At 38.7% G+C, this 16,688-nt stretch overlaps 1 protein-coding gene across 2 annotated transcripts in view; it reads left to right on the forward strand.

The window, feature by feature from the left end:
- The window catches only part of LOC122796635, a 563,252-nt gene that overhangs the window by 300,432 nt on the left and 246,132 nt on the right, over window positions 1–16,688 (forward strand). The window lies entirely within an intron of this gene.

Here is a 16,688-nt window from a genome sequence, read left to right on the forward strand (position 1 = left end):
ATAATGGGTCTGATAAGGGAGGAGTACAGGGATGTTATGACCTCCTTTTCCTGGATGAAATACCTTTACTTATGAGGTGGGTCATGTAGAAAGCCTTCCGTACAACGAAGGCAACATGGTGGTCAAAAGTCAGGTTGCTATCAACCTGGGTGCCCAAGTCCCTCACGACTGATTGCGTGCATAGTACATTGTTATTAATGTGATAATTAGTGGGGACACCATTTTCCCCAAAGGGGATAATGATGCATTTCTTGGCATTCAGTTTGAGGCCATGCTTCTGGCACCAGTCATTATCTTGGTTAAGGCCCTCTTGGAGGATGTTCACATCACTAGGGGAATTTATGACTGTGCCCAGCTTACAGTCATCTACAAATCTGGTCAGCCACAGACCACTGGTTTTGGCTTGCACCTCAGAAAAGTATATCCCAAACAGTAGAGGCCCCAAGATCTATCCTTGGGGTACTCTGCTTGTTATGGTTCTACTACTAGAGGTAGCATGCCCTATTTTGACTGAGTGGGTACTGTCAGTGAGCCAGTTAGCTACCCATCTGGTAACATATGGGTTGATGCCTAGCCGGGAGAGTTTATTATGCCCAAGTGGGGAATAGTGTAGAAGGCTTTAGCTAGGTCAAGGTAGGTGGTTTGCATTGTCTTGCCCTCATCCATGGCTTTGGTGACGGTTTTGAAAAAGGCGACCAAGTTTAACAGGCATGCTCTCTCTTTGACAAAACCAAACTGTGTGGGATCAAGCATTTGAAGGATGCCAGTGTCCTTGTTTATAAGGTCTATGATAATGCATTCTATGGCCTTGCAGATCAGGCTAGTTAGGCTGATGGGCCTATAATTGCCTGGGTCGGTGGACACTCCACCTTTGTGCAGATGAAGTTGCTACACAGACTTTAGTTGAATAGGGTGCCTAGTGGTGCTGACAGCTCTTGCCTGAGTAGGACACAGGGATGTTGTTGGGTCCCATGGAGGCTGTATTTTTTGCTATGAGAGGGCATTAATAACCTGCTCCCTGATGATGAGGGGAGGGAGGAAGGTGCCGGGGATGCCCTGGTTTTACTGATGGCGGGACAGGGGGGGTAAAGTTTTCACTGAACTTATCTGCCAGTAGGTTGGCTATATCTATGGCATTTGTGTATGTGGTATTCTTGACCACCAATTCAGACCAGATTTGAGAGTTACCTTTGAGATTGCAGATGTATGTGAAGAAGGCCTTGTGATTATCCTTAGTGGATGTGGCCAATTTAGACTCGAAGTTAGCTTTAGAGGATTTCACCAGTGACCTTATTTGCTTGTTCAGACAAAGGAGAGATTGCTTCCAACTTGGCACCTGCTCCTTCTTGGTCCTGGACAGCAATTGTTTTCCTTTTATTATAGAATCTGTTTATTGCTGCTGTCCACCAGACAGGTATAATCTTCCTTGAGGAAAATGAGTTGGTCCTGCCAGGTATTGCTGAGTCCATGCAGTTACATAGGTGCTCATATAGTTTTTTGGTGTAGGCTTGGACATTAGTGCTTGATCCATCTTAAGGGATGGTGGCTGTGAAGCTGTTTTTACCTGCTCTCAGGAGGTTGTAGTCAGCTTTGGAAAAGTTTTTTTGTTTGACCCTGGTTCAAACACTTCTTTATTGACCACTGCTTCCAAGCTACAGGAATTCAATATCCCCACCACCGCTCAACAATATGCAAGCATGTGATGATCCCTCCACTGCCAACCTATTAATATGTGATGCCTACCACTGCTACCAATATGAGATGGGTATCAATATGTGTCATCTCCATGTTGGGCCAGTAATCAAGGAGCCTGAATCGTCACCACTGACACTGGAGAGGGACATGCACTTGGAGTACAAATGGATACACTCAGTATTTCCAGATACAGACCTCTCTGCATCAAGTACAGTTTGCCTTAAGTGCACACAGAGAACACACTTAGCTTGGAGTCTGGATGTCTCTATATCTGTCTCCCTCCAGGTCCCTAATAAGACTCTCCACTGATACAGATGCAGGGTTAGGTTCTCAGCCATGTGTCCAAGCCAGGTCCTCCAGCACCCTCTCTGTAAACTCACTGATTTGTGTCCCTGCCCCAGGTAGCTGGCATACACACACTTTAAGATATAATTTTCACACACCTGGGAAGGGCTGGCACAGGTTTACTAGCTATGCCCCCTTCTGCCCAGACTATAAGGTAGATTCACTGCCACCAGACACTCTACAATCAGCTACTCTAAGGTCCTTAACAAAAGGTGTCCAATTTTACTGTGCAATATTAATATTAATACAAATAGCAGTAGTTCACCAAGACGGCTAGGCCTTCTGGAGTGGCGCACTCAGTGTCACCAAATAAATATAAGTACTCTCAAAGGTTAGATACTCTCTACAAGAACCAGCCACAATAAAAGTTTTAAATACATTTAATAACAAATAATAAAAGTACATGAAAATACTGAATATATATTCACAGAAAACCAGAGTTCAAATCACTGGAAATATTGAAAAGAACTTTGAAGGACAGACTCAGGCAAATAAAGAAAAACAATCTCTAAACTAAGCTGCATTATATTCCTGACTAAATCTAAGAGAATTACTCTTCCCTAATAACTTACTTGATAGAGCAAGGCAAGATGAAATAAATACGTGAGCAGTCTTTCTAGTAAGACCCCAAACAGAATACTCTATATTCTGAGATTGCTCCCTGTAAAAATATAATATCCAAGATGACTAGCAGAATGACCTCATCTGTTCACCTGACTCTAGGTTCCCACAATATCTCCTTTTGAAGTTTGAGACAGGACTTTAGCAGACTGCTTCAATGTACATTACGAGCTTTTATGGCAATGCTTGGAGCCAGAAACATTTACAACACTTCCCCCCTTCTTTACAAAAGCTAACCGATAATGGCTGCTCCCAGACCTACCATCTCCAGGCCTACACAGCACTGTGGGGTGCTGTTTAATTACTTAACAGCTCACTTACATTTCTCTTATTCTTAAAATAAGTTAGCTGGTTAACCACTGTGCTAGTGTTCTCTATTTTAATATATACATTTAATTCAGTTACCATAATGCTTTTCTCTTCATTTCATCAGGTTGCACTGTTGATAAATTTTAACACAATTAACACAAGCAGAGCTCAAAAATATATTTTCAGCACATGCATCTGTACAGATCAGGTTGCTATACTAATGCCACACAACTATTTATAATATTCCAGCTAGCTGTGCTGGCACAAGTCTTACACCTACTGCCCTACTTCTCCTGGCATGGCTGGCAATACCTCCTGTTGTCACAGGATGAATAAAAGATTTTTTGGTGTAAATATCGGTACAATGCACAACTATTGCATTTATAAGTACCTATTTTATTTGTAGAAAATAAATTATAGTTCTTTGGTTGTTCCTTATAGCATAAGCATTTTTTTAAATTATTAGATCTCTTATAACCGAATGTAGGTCTATCCCGTATAACATTTCGTAATTCAGGAATATCAGGAAATAAATGGCCAGCATTTATTTATGATTTCTCTTATATCTATGGTATTCTGGTTATAGTTAAGCATACATTATTTTCTGTTCACATTAGTATGACCAATGTTCTTATTTGTGATGTTTACTTGTTCTGAAAATATAGGTTTAGCATCAGAAGTGAGCCTATGAACAGTATTAGTTTTCATATGCAGTACCTCATGCAGCAATGTGAGGTATTGCCAGCTATGCCAGGAGAAGTAGTGCAGTGGATGAGTGGATGTGTAACATACGCCAGTACAGCTAGCTGGAATTTTGTGAAGAATTATATGTCATTTGTATATCAAACTGATTTGTACAGATGTTTGTGTTGAAACATGTATTTTAAAGCTGCTTGTATTAAAAATGTACCAGCAGTGTGTCCTTCTGGACACTTGTATGTGAGACTGTATTATAACTATAAAAAAATAATATTGTAACAGAGAATACCAGAAGAGACGAGATTAAGCTCAGCTCCAGCTAACTTTGAAAAATGGTATGAAATTATTACTTAATTTAGGCCATAAAGATTGTATTTTACGGTTCTGATTTCAGCCAGAGATGAAATGTCTGTGCCAGAGAATGGTTTATTAGCTCCTGTAGAAGAGTGGAAGTGTTTTATTGTTTTATGACTTCCAGAAGCTGCAACAGATCTTAGGAAAACTCAGTGTGTGTTATTGACACATATGTGTGAGATTCTGTGTTAGTTGATAGGAAAGGGGGGGGAGTAGTATGGGAACCAGAAGTCAGATTACCAGATGTATGTGAGGTCATTCTGTAATCCAGGGCAAAACTGATGTGTTAATACTAGATGAGACTGAAGTCTCAGAGCAGTCTGTTTTTTAGAACCTAACAAAGAAAGAAGACCACTCACCAGCTTCACCTTGCCTTGCTCTAGTAAGTGACCAGGGAATAATAATTCTGTAGATCAGTCAAGAAAATGTAGTGAGATTAGTTAAGTACTATGTTTATGTATCTGTGTGAATCTGTTTTCTTGTTCTTCTATTATTTATTATTAAATACGTTTATACTTTTTATTGTGGCTGATATTTTAACCTACAAGAGTACTTATATCTATTTGGTGACTCTGTGGCCACTCCTGAAAGTCTTACTGCATTGGTCAAACACCATCATTGGTATTAATATTAATTTCACTCAGTATAATTGGGTACCATTGTAAGAGCCTTAGAGTAGCTGGCTTTGGAGTGTCTATTGGCAGTGTAACTACCTTATAGTCTGGGCGGAAGGGGGCATAGCTAGTAAATCTGTGCCAGCCTTGATCAATTTTTACTAAAGTTATATTTAAGGAATTAATGCATTCTATAGAAATCTCTTTTTTAAACTTCAAACACTGCGTTGTACCATTTAAAATTTCAAAACAACTTGTCAAATTCATCTGGTGTTCCTTTTCCATAAAAGTAAAAGGAAAAGATCATCTACAAACCTGCTGTAGAAATCAACTTTTTCAAAATAAAAATTATTTGACTTTGACTTAATAAAGTTGCTTTCCCACATAAACATCACGATATTTGCATAAGTATTCACTGCAGGGGTGCCCATAGCAGCATCCCTGTCCTATCTATAAAGCTGTTTCTGAAATAAGAAAATGTTATTTTGTAATACCAAATATAATAAATCACATGTAATTTGTATCTTTGACTGAACTGTGAAAATTCAATTAAAAATTGTTTAACACTTTCAATGCCATTATTATTTAGTGTACAAGTAAACAATGAATCTGTATCCAGTGTAACAAGATAATAATTTCTCATATTCTTATCTATCGAACATTTGTGTAATTCTTTCAGAAAGTGTGAAGTATCCTTTATTATAGTGCATGCATGATTTAACATTTTTTCAGCTTTAAGTCAATATATTTAGAAATGGACTCTGTGATGCATCCTCAAGCTGATACGATTGGTCTCATAGATGGTATAATTTGTGCACCTTAGGTATACCATAAATTAAAGGTGTCATTGGAGCTGTAGTAATAAAATAATTAAATAACTTGAAATTTAATAGCTCTGACCTGTACATTTCATGTAACGAATTATTCACGGTTTTAATAATATAATTTTGTTCACACTTTGAAATTGTTATATAATCATCAGAATCAAACAACTTTTGCATTGCCTCAAAATAGTAATCAGTATCAAGCTCTACTATGCCCCCACCTTTAGCTGCATTCTTTATAACTATTTTATGATTTTTAATTAAGGAATCAATGGCATAATATTCATCATAAGTCATATTGTAAAAAAAATGCTTATATTTATTCTGATATAACAAATATCATGCTCTACGGCTCGTTAAAAAGCTTGAAGAACAGGATTATAATTAGGCATGAAGGTACTTCTTTTTAAAATAGTGTCATTTTGTGTGCCAAACATAATACTCAAGTTAAGAGACCTAATGAAGCATTTAACTTCAGGTATAACTTGTGCAACATCTACATATTGGGCTGGCACAAACATAAGACTTTTGTTAAGGACAGACAGTTTATTAACATTCAGTTCATATTTAGATAAATTAAATACAAGTCCCTGTGTCTGGCTTAGATTTTTGTTTGGCTTCTCATAGTTGGATGATAGTACACCTTCTTCCCTCCTTGGTTCTCATTTCTGTAGCTCTGTTTTGTTTTCCAAGATTGCAGAATTTGCAAAGGTAGATCTGAAGCTGTGGTAAATCCACCAGATCTACTTGCTGTTATTAAATTGTCATCTATTGCTGTAGTTGCCTGTTGCTGAAGTGTTGGTACATCTACTGTCTGAGTAGTTTCTTCCAGTCATGGAATCTTATGACATACAGAGAAGTCCCTTTTCCTGTTTGCCTCAGTATATAAGTTATTTGGTACATCAACAAGCAAGGCAGAACCAGGTCATAACCTCTTTGCAGACTAGCCATGTTATCTTGGGATATAGCTTCACAGCACAATCTCACTCTATAGGTATCCTATATTTCTTCAGAGCAAAACTGTGGGGAAGACAAGCTGAGCGGGACAAGAGCAGTCCCTCATGAATGGAAACTAGATCCAAGAGTCCGAGATTTGATCCATCTGTGTGGAGTTCCTCAAGTAGACCTTTTTGCCTCTTGTCTGAGCAATCAACTGGCCAGATTCTGTTCCAGGACTCTATGCAAGAAGGCTTGAAAGACAGATGCCTTTTCTTTTCCTTGGACAGGAATGTTCCTTTATGCTTTGCTGCCTTTTCCACTAATACCCAGGGTACTTCTGAAGATTCAGAAGGAATAACCTCAAGATCATTGTGATGACTCCCTTTTGGCCCAGGCAACTGTGGTTCTCCCTTCTTTTGGAAATGGCCACGGGATCTACTCACACAAGAACAGGGGTCTTAGATACACCCCACCTTCAATCAACTCCAGCCAACTGCCTGGATGATTAGGTTTTAATTCCTTTTAGACACATTTATTGAGGACATGCAGCAGGTACTAATGGAGGGAAGAATGCTTACTACTAGAAAATCCTATATTAGCAAATGGAAAAGGTTTTCTAGTTGATGCCAAACAACTAGATAACCAGCACACATTGAAGGCTAGTTGTTCTCTGGTTCTACAATATTTGCATAAGTTACTGTCATATGACCTTTCTTATTCCTCTATCAAGGTTAATTTATTGACCATTTCAGCATGTCTGACCATGGATCCTCCTGTTTTGATGCAGTTTCATGTCAGAACGTTCTTGAAAGGAGTTTTTTATAAGAGGTCTTTAAGAACACTGGCGGGCCCCTCCTTGGGATCTTAATTTTATGTTAGAGAATATAACATTTGCTCCATTTGAACCAGCTAATGTGGCTAACTTGAGGCTCTTAACATGGAAAACATTTTTTACTGATTGCTTTGACCTCTACACGAAGGGTATCTTGAGTTGAAAGCTCTTATGGTGAGTCAACCCATTGTTTTTCCATAGGGACAGGGTTTCTTTGAGAACTAATCCTTCTTTTATGCTTAAAGTGGTAAACAAGTTTACTTTAAGTAAAACTATCCGACATCCCCCCATTTTCTTTCCTGAACCTAAAAAATGAGGGAGAAAGGATACTCTGTACCTTGGATGTCCACAAACAACTCAGGTGCTATCTTGACAGAATTAAATCTTTCAGATCTTTGTATCAATTGTTCATTTCTTATGAAGGTAAGAAGGGGCAATGTGTGTCAAAACAGACTCTAGCTCCTATGTCTCTGATGGACAGAGGCAGTCAGTAAATCACCAAATATATAAATAGAATTTGTGGGTCACATTTGGGTTGCACGGGTAGGCTTATAAAGGCCCTAGTGATTGTTATCCTAGAATACTCCTAAGAACCTGTAAACCAATTTCCAAATGATTGTCTATGGTTGTCTTTTGTTATACTCGCCAAAACAAAACTATTAAAGGCAGGGCCAATGCCTACACTACCAGGGCCTTGGGTTCATCTAGGGCTTTTTTGGAAAGAGTTGGAATCTAAAAGTATTCTAAAAGCTGCTAATTGGTCATCTGTACATTCATTTACAAGACACTGTAAGCTTGATTCCTTCTCTAGGTCCAAATCAAGCCTTGCTATGGCTATTCTCCAGAGGCCCTTGACTCTTCTTCTTCCACCTTCTAAATGTAGTTAGCTAAGGTAAACTACCCATATTGCTAAGGCTACTGCAGCAGTGATAAATATGCTAAAAACCACACGGCTATGTAAGTAAAACTTACCATAACAGTAGATGTTTGAATGATCACTGCTACAGTAGCTGCTCCCTTCTTGTTTTTTTTTTTTTTTTTTTTTTTTTGCCAGGGCGAAGACATTTATTTTTTATTGTTTCTAGCTTTGTCCTTTCAAGGCTGTGCCTCTCTTCCTCTCTATCTCCCTCTGCTGGCAGGAAAGCTTTGAGGGGCTTTGTTCCCAAACTTGAGTTTTAGTCAGTTCAGCTTAAGCTGTTTGACAGTTTGAATGCATGGAAGGTGCCCTGAAGCTTTGGAAGCTGGTTGGCTGTTATATTCCTGTCAGGCTATGATTATTATAGCTAATGCTACTGCATTCAAACATCTACTGTTATGGTATGTTTTAATTACACAACTGTACTTTCCCATCAGGGGATGAGGTAACCCTATCCTCCTATTTTGCTACTCTTCCTCTGGACCCACTACTAGCACCAGTAGCAAAGGATATTGGCATAGGCTGTTATGTCAAGTATAGCACAACAACACCACCCCACCTCACTTTGATAGATGAACAACCAGGATCCAAATGAAACACAAATATTCAGGTAAAACTGTTTTAATTCTAGTGCCTCTGTGAAAACACCTTCATGGAATACAACTCTCATCAAACATCAAGCTTATATACACATTATACATCAATTAAATAATTAACTAATTAAACCATTTACCCCTTAAAGCAAACTTATCCAATTCAGTTCCCCATTAAGTCCCATAGGGACCATTGTATTAAAATTCAAGATGTAAATACTTTCTTTATGTAAAAGTTTTTCTTTCAAGACATTTTCATCCATACAAAAACAATTAATTTGTTCTAAAATGCTTCCCTTCAGTAATGAATAATCATTGTTATGTGATTTCATAAAGTGAGCAGCAATTGTTTTTTCTTGTTTACAATGTTTAATGTCCCTAATTGTTTGTTTGTGTCTTTCGGCTTTTCCCGGTTAGGGGTCGCCACAGCGGAACTCCGGTCCGCTAATGATTGGCAGTAGAGTTTTACGTGCTGGCTTGCCAGGCCTAATGCACAACCTTCAACGAAGGAACGCCCGTTCACGCATGTCGCCACACAGAAGACGCTCTAACTGAGAATCGAACGGGCAACATCAAATGTCCCTAATATGTTTCATAAATCTTAACCGAAACATCCTTTTCGTTTCTCCCACATAGAACATATTACAAGGACAACTTAAAATATAAATTACTCCATTTGATTCACATGAAAATCTATCTTTAGGAGTGAAAGAAATGTTATTAATGTATTCAAAACAATTAACAATATGTGGACACACTGGACATCTCCCACATTTGATTGTACCTGTTTCCATCAACATCCTAGGTACTGGTAGATCTGGTAAAGCAAATAATCCATGTACTAACATGTCCCTTATGCTTCTACTCTCGCATACAATCTCGAGCGGTGTCTTGGTAAAACATTTACGAGACATTTATCATGCATTAAAAATTCCCAGTAATGCTCCAACATCTCTATTATTTCCTTACTTCTAATATTATACATAGAGACAAAATAGATCTGTTGCATTTGATTTAATTTCACTTCTTCCATCTCATGTATTATTTTATTTCTCTTATTATGATTATTTGAATTCCTATAGTATACCCTATCTATTGTCTCCTTAACCATATCTGGACTATACCCTCTCTTTATGAACATATCAGCTGATTTACAGATTTAATTCTTTAAAAGATCTTCCTTATTACAAATTCTTGACAGCCTTAAGAATTCATTATATGGTAGGGCAGCTATTATGTCAAGTAGCCTGGTAAAAACAGACCTCACCTCTCCCACACTAATTGCTTTGGCACCAGTATCATCAATGCTAAACTCTTTGACATTGGCTGTCACTAGGTCCTCGGTGGCTGATGCCTGACCTACAGCACTGATGCGCTAGTACTGATAGGTTCAGTGCCATTTTTGGTAATGGAGCATTCAGCTTTCAACTTATCAGGACCAAAGATCCCCAGTTTGGCCTTGGCTTCAGAGGTTTGATACTGACAATTGGGGAAGATTTTTTCGATGTTGGCGCAGAACTCGATTTCACCAGTTCACATGGTTCTGACCTTGGGCATACCAGTGGATTCTATGATGCAGAAGAGAGCTACACCTAGTTCCTTCATGCTTATTGTGCCAGCAGTACTGATTCTACACTGAGAGGTTAGACACTTGAGCCAACCATTATCCAGGCTTCAAGACCAGAGGATTACTAAGACCATTCTGGTGAAATTAGGAGATCACTCTTCCCAAGGAAGCTTCGATGAAGACTTCCATCCTATTCCCCCGGGAAAGAGAAAGTGTAAGAGGAAGTACATGAATTCCCCCTTGGTGTCTCCCACTCCAGATGCAGATGTAGACAAAGGGGTGTTTCCCCCAAATCCCTTTCAAAGGATGTGTCCTTCATTGAAATATTGGAAATGATGAGACAGAAAGGATGATGGCTAATGGACCCCATCTCCCCTAAGGAACAGATCTTGTAGGAAGCCTTTAAGTCCACTCCCCCAGCAGTTTGGTTAGTTTTTTCCCCTAGACAAACTTTTACATATAATCATCATCATCAACCCCCTTTTTTCCATTTTCACCATGGGGTCAGGGTGTTGTGACAACTCTCCCCATATCTCTCTCTCTCTCTCTCTGTCTCTCGCCACTCTCCTACCTTCTTCAAATGTCATGCTTAGTGTAGCAGGTCTTCTGTCATACATACAATTTATCTGCCTCTTTGCTGGATGCCCTCATTTCCTCTCGTCATCTTCCTGTCTGTCCCAAATCGTCTTCACCAGGTTGTCTTCTAATTTTCTGCACAAGTGTCCAAACCACCATAATCTGTTCTCTTTGACCTTTACTGCAATTGGCGCTACTTTGGCTTTTGTTGTAATGTCCTGTTTTATTTATCTGTCCCCCAGTGTGCATCCTACCGCCCATCTCAGGCACTTTATCGCCATCACCTCTAGCTTCCTTAACTGTTATGCCTTTATTGCCCAGGTTTCTGTACCATACAGTAGTACGTGTTGCACCACTGTTTTGTACACCTTACTTTTCAGTTTCTTGGGCATTCTACTGTCTTGTATTACCCCTGCCACTCTGTGCCAGATAGCTGCAGCCCCTCTGATTCTACCTTTGACCTCTCCATTCAGACTTCCCCTCTCCTCAGCAACCCTTCCCAGATACTTGAAGCTGTTACTCTGTTCTACTATTTTCCCTTCTATCTCAATTCTCAGCTTTTTCTGATTTTCCCCATTTCCTGCCATTACGACTGTCTTATCTGTACTCAAGTTTCATCCCACGTGCTTTCAGTTTTGCATTCCATTCCCCTATCCTGTGCTGAAGCTCTTGCTCAGAGTCTGCCTGTAATGCCACGTCATCTGCATACAGGAACTTTGTTGATCTGTCTCCTTTGATCTGTTTGCTAATATAGTCCATCAACAGTATGAACAGCAGTGGGCTCAGAGATCAACCCTGATACAAATCCACAAACTTTTAGATATGGTCTGTAGTAAAGTGTGGAAGGAGATGACATAGTTCAGCCCATTCCTAAGAAGCTAAATAGAATCCTTCATGCCCCCAAAGGCAGGCCATACTGAAACAAAGGATCTAGTGTTGACTCTGTAGTGGTAGCTGTGGCCAAGGATGTCCCAGAAAATGCCCAAGCGATCCTTCCATCTAGTAAAGACTCCAGGATAATGGAGGGACTAGGAAAGAAAGTCTATACATCCATTACATTCTCTGTCAGTGCACAGAACTACAATGGCCCATATGGTTTGGGTTCAGGGGGATATCACACATAAAGCATCAAAAAATCTGCAACAGCTGCCATTCAGAGAAATCCACTCTCAAATGGAGATGCAGGTAGCTAGTATGAACATTATTTCCTCTCTGACCATGAATTTCAGATGTAATGAGATAGATGCGGGAACTAGGGCTGCAGTTTCAGACCTAATGATGAGAATACAGGCCTCAAAGCACCTTACAGATTTTCAGGACCAGTTTCAAGGTGGCATTCACCAATGGCTCCTTTGATAGTAATGCACTGTTTGGGCAACAAGTTAAAGAGAGGATGTGTACTTGTGAGCAAGAGTGCAAAATGCTCACAGCAGAGGGAGTTAAGTTTGCCGCCCCACAAAGGACTTTTCAGTGGAGCCAGAAAGAGGCAAGAAACTTGTGGTTTTATAAATTCCAGAAGCCGCAGCACATACAGCAATAAGACAGTGATTCCTGGAGCAGAGGGGAATTTCAGTCTCGACATCTCCCCAGAGGAAGAGGTGAGCTCATTAACCAGGAAGGAAGAGGATCTTTTCAAGGATCCAATTTCTGTAATCCGTGAAGGTTTGCCTCACTGTTCCCCTCTGGAGGAAGTTGGCGAATGACTCTCCTTGCACATTCTATCATATTTGGCAATCATTTCCATAACTCCTCTTTTCATATCTCTCATCATTTTAAGCTACATTCTACTTGTCTGGCTGTAAATTATTACTAAACTCAAAAACATCACAGTTTGATCTTTTCCCTGCAGTCATCATGCTATAAATACATTAATTTTTATTGTATGTTATTTCTCTATTCATTAATTAGCCAGTGTATGTTAATTTCTCTCTTTTTTGTAAAATATTATGTTCATGTAACAAATATGTAAAAGTATTTAAAAATAATGTAAATAAGCTCATGTATAGTTGTTTTTACCTTGCACTTATACATCATGTGTAACTTAAATGTGGAGCTTTTCTCCCTGAGCCTCTCCTGAAAATGGGTTTTTACCAGTTAACAAAGACAAACAAACAAATAAATAATCATATCCAAATGCTGCTATATAGTCTGTTTTTTACAACACTCCCCAGCTCAGACTGCCCAACCCACTCTAGTGTCGCCCAGGTAAAGGGAAGCAGCCATAAGGGAGTTCCAGAGCCTATTCCACAAACAAATAATTCAAGAGGTCCCACCAGACCAGAGAGGAACTATATTTTATTCCATATTCTTTTTAGTGCCCGACAAGAAACTATTCTATGCATACCTACAAAGGAGATATAAGCACAACCTTAAAAATTCTGTTCTTCCATTAGCTGTCTTCTAAATCCAGGGTCTACAGGAGAACCCAATCCATCTCTAAATAGCTTACCCCTACAAACCACAACCACATTCAACATTGACTTTATTGACAGCATCACCACCCTAAGAGAACATTTCCCATCTCTCCCCAGCTAATTATCTGAAACACCTTTTTATCTCTGTTCATTCTAACTTTCCCATAACCACATTGATCCTGTCTCCTCCAACTCAAATACCTAGCAGAGAGAAGACCGCCCCTTTAATGCAGCAAGTTCAGTTGATATCAAGTTCTTAACATGGAAAATAGCCCTTTTGCTGGCTATTACATAGACCTTATGCCTTACCTTCACAATATCCCCTACATTATCTTTTACCTATTAAAGGACAAAACTGCCCTTTATGCTTAAGGTAGCCACTCAAAATAATTTAAATCAATACATTCACTTGACAGTATTTTTTTCCTAAGTGCTGTAATAAATGAGAGTATTTCAAAAACTCCAAGGAAAGGGCGCCACAGAACCAGGAACCAATAAAACCACAACAGGCACCCAAAGAGGCAGAAGGTAATAATAAAACACGAGCCTGTAGGTGTAAGCAGCAGCAGGTTTAATCACATAAACGCCACACAATACAAAGCGTTTTCGTCCACCAGACTTCCTCAGATGTAAAATGAAAGAATGAATGAATGAAGACTGTGCCTGCTTATATACCCCTCCCAATCTAATTAATAGTTAAAACAATTGTTTAATTGACACCAATTAAATCCTGTAACTAAAATATTCATGACAACCTTTTCCACAAATACAGATGAAAGTAGATAAAAACATGCACATTTTTTAAAAGAACTTTAAAATAAATATATAAATACTAAAACCATCACAATGTGTTGGACAGATAAATAAACTTGAATCAAAACCAACAAAGAGAACTTGCAAAACATTATATATACTTATTTTATAGTTTTGCAGCTCTCATTTTTAAAATAGGGGCAATGGATATGTATTCATTCAGCCCTGGGAATCTATTGGCTTCCAATAACAACTGCCAAAATATTTCTCTCACCTCTATCCTATTTTCCCACGGGTCCCCCCTCACATCACATTGCACCTTCTCTACAACAAAGAAGCCCCATTTTGCTTGGGGACATGTCAGTGTATGCTTAAACAAGGCATTTTTAATATCTTAGACTCTAATAGCATATAAATGCTCATAAATCCTCCTTTTGAGTTTACAGTGGTTTTCCAATGTAAAATGCACCACAGGTTTTACATAGGGCCAAATAAATCAAGCCTTCACTATTACAGTTGGAAAAACTACTACTCTGAATATGATGGTCTCTTGACAGGATGTATACAGAATCCTGTCTAAGTATATATGGGCACTGGGCACATGCCCCACATTTGTAGGTTCCCAATTTCTTACATGAAACAATAGAACCATTATACTCCAGCAAATCCTTGAGGTTCCTGCCTTTTTTATATGTAAATCCTAAGGTGTTGGTAAACAAAACATCCAACTCTGAATAACACTTAAACCTGCTCCAGTGTTGAGTAATAATGTTTTTAACCCTAGAGGTATTCTGATTATAAAACATCAGATAGTTACCCCCAAGGTTTCTTGATTTCATCCCTGGTAACGTCACCCCTGATAGTTGTGTGGTACTCTGCACATTTATTGGTACTGTCACACTGGTATCTCCTGTTCCCAAAATAGGGGCAAACCTATCCTTTCTCCCATTCTTTACTTCCTCCAAAACCTCATTAATTAAATAGTTAGGATACTTCCTAGATATAAACATTTCTTTGACTCTCTGATTTTCGTCTTTGAAGTCCGAGTCCAAAGAGGTCATCCTACAACTACGGACAAATTGTCCCTTGATAATACTTCTCTTCTGTTTAAACGGATGGGAACTGGTGAAATATAGGTACGAGTTAGAAAAGGTTTCCTTTCTATATACATTAGATGTAAACTGCTGCCCTAGGACGTCTTTTTAATAGTGACGTCCAGAAAGTTCATATAGTCATGTGTAATATGGGAAGTAAATTTCCAAAAATTAGTGGTATGGTTTAGATAGTCTATGAATTCTGTTAACTTTTCCATACTACCTTTCCAAAAAATGCAAATATCATCCAGGTAACGTTTGTAATATACCCAATATTGTGCATATTCAGACTGGAACACAAACTTCTCTTCCCAAACCATGAGCACAATGTTGGCATAAGTAGGGAAATGAGAGTATTTGTTACATTGTTTGAATGTTCATAAGTAATTGCGTCTGTATTTGGATTGAGCAGCGGCTTTCAGGAAGGATAAACACACACTGTCAGTTTTTCAATAGCTGAGCTAGGTCAAGAGATCAAAAAGATTGCATTGGAAAAATGGATTTCATACTGCATTTCCTCATGTTATACAACAACAGGCAAGGAGCTTACTGTTCCACCAAAGGCACACTCAGTTCAAGCTATGTCCACGATATTCCTATGTAACTTTCAAACTGGTGAGATAACAGCAGTGGCTACTTGGTCTTCACTACATACCTTTGGTAAGCATTATAGCCTTGTCTCGAATTGTGAGAACAATATATACAAGGGAGGAATGAGGTCTAAAAGGCGGCAGGACTTAAATGAACTATGTAATGTTTGAGTGAGAAAGATTGGGTAGATTATAAGTGATGTATAATGTTTGCAACTGGTAGTGTGTCAGTCTGATTGTGATGTAAAATGCTTGCAACTAGGATTGTGTCAGTGTGGTTTGTTTTCATTTATATAAATGTGTGATTGCCTATGTAGTAAGTGATGGTTTAATAAAGATGTTTTTGTTTTTCAAAAATCAGAAATTGAATAGTTTATTTAATATTGCTTAGGTTATATGATATATAGCAATGTATGTGAAGTATAATATTTATTATGTTAATATAGTTTAATTACTTTTATATGAATGCAGATTTGCCTATGTCACAAGGTGATAACTCAATAAAGGTGTTTGAAAAAAAAAAAAACATCTTTTGAAATGACCGTTCTTAAAGATTTACTGAACCAATTCATCCATGGTAACTAGGAATTTTGTCCTGACTTTCCAATGTCTGGACAAAACGTGAGAAATTTAAGTTTTGTACTTACTGGAATGTTACATTTCTCTGGTCGCTGTTCATTGGTACAACCCACCTATATTCCCCTGAAAATTGTCACTCTCTGAAGACTCTGCAAGTAGACTCATTTAAAATTCTGTCTTCTCTTTAATTTGTTATACATAGCTGTATGGTTAAATGTTGTCATACTTAGTCTCGAGGACTCAGCAGCAGCGGAGAGTTATGAGCAGGGACGAGCTTGAGCTTTTGGGGAATTCGCTGCTGTCACTAGAGGGCACCAAAGGCACCAGTCCTGATGTTCCAGTGTCCAGACAGAGACCAGAGAAATGTAATGTTC

Source organism: Protopterus annectens, chromosome 3.part0, assembly GCF_019279795.1.
Source record: "Protopterus annectens isolate FY-2018-M chromosome 3.part0, PAN1.0, whole genome shotgun sequence".
Classification (NCBI taxonomy): domain Eukaryota; kingdom Metazoa; phylum Chordata; order Ceratodontiformes; family Protopteridae; genus Protopterus; species Protopterus annectens.